The following is a 1,533-nucleotide window of genomic DNA, read 5'->3' as shown; positions in this document are numbered from 1 at the left end:
GCAATTGAATAGCCAAAGGTATTGAAAGGGAGGGGCTGATTATGCACACTGACAAGTCAAAAGTGCTCTGTTTAGCATCAATAGTGTCACATAAAATGACTTTGTTATAACACATGCCCTCTGATTCAGATATCCTCATCCTGTAACATGTGGAGAAAGCAGATTTCCCCCTCATTCTGTATCACATGCTAGGCATCTCGTTTCTGCATCCTTGCTTCCCACTCCCTTACATATCATTGCCCTTAGCCTCCCACAAGATCAGCATCAATTCAGGGACCTCTGCTAATAAGAGTCTTGTTGTTTCTTGGCAACCTCTTCTTCAGATGGCACCTCTGAGCATCTCTGTGTTTTTTCTCGGGGAACTGGATCGTGGGGAAACCCAGGCCACGCTGTAGTGTGCACACTTGGCCGCAGAGGCCCTACCAAGAGAATCAGCACGTAGGCTGCACAGGCACCTGTTTCATGGCGCCCAGAAACAGGGTCCGCAGCATTTGCAAGTGCAAGGATGGGGGCAGCAGAATGTGCCTCCAGGTTCAAAACCAGAAGTTCTATCCCAAAGGCCAGCATTTTAAATATGTAGATAAGAAAAGGTGTAATAAAAATTTCTCAGTAAAAAATGCCTCCTTTTTAACCAATCTGAAGTTTCTACCAGCAACAGGTCACTGGTGGCTTCTTAGAGACCTGTAAGTAGCTTAAAAAACATTATCCTGCAAAGGTGATAAGTAGCCACTTATTACATGTAGCTATTTCAGAGTTCAAAGGAGAGGTAGAACAGATGGATAGATTTTGACTTCAGGTTCATAGGAGTAGGTATTTTAAAATAGTCATTAGAAATTGGCTACAAGGAGGTTGGGGACAAAAACAAGGTGATCAACTTCACAATCTTATCAAAGGCCACCAGCACCCTTTCTTTTTCGCCTTCCTTCCCTGTAAGAGGTGGAAAGGGCTGTCACTTGGTACAGGTTTACCAGCCCGTGTGCCATAAGGACTTCAAACAAATTGTGCCCATCACCAATCTGAACCCATTTAGCCCAGCCCTTGCAGGGCAAAGGAGATGTTTAAAAATGCCTAGATAGTGCAAGGAATCATTTTAAACAAAGATGAGACCCATAGATTTAGAGAGCTGCAAAGAAAATATTTGCAGTCTAGTAATTTTATAACCAGTCTCTCAGCCTTTTATTTATCTTTTTAATCGGAGAGGAGGTATTGTCATTCACCTTTTCCAGAAGTTAAACCACTTTATGAAACAGGTGTGCTAGAATGATTAAGAATTCCAGTTCCAAAGTAGGGCTGTCCAGGGTCCCAATCCCAATTCCACCCCTCAATAGTGCACATGACCAGTAGCTATTATAGTTCAGTTTGTAAAATAAAGATACTCTTGTGGTGTTTTCCACAAGCAAGGGTGGTTTGCGTATGAGTCGATGCGTGCCCAGGTGTAACAGATTCTTATTAGTTGTAATAACAATTTTTACTGAAATCATCACTCTTCTGAATTTGGGTGGAGGTTCTCACTAAGACAACAAGAGAAAGAAA

Source organism: Phyllostomus discolor, chromosome 9 (genome assembly GCF_004126475.2).
Source record: "Phyllostomus discolor isolate MPI-MPIP mPhyDis1 chromosome 9, mPhyDis1.pri.v3, whole genome shotgun sequence".
Classification (NCBI taxonomy): Eukaryota; Metazoa; Chordata; class Mammalia; order Chiroptera; family Phyllostomidae; genus Phyllostomus; species Phyllostomus discolor.
This window is presented reverse-complemented; position numbering follows the sequence as displayed.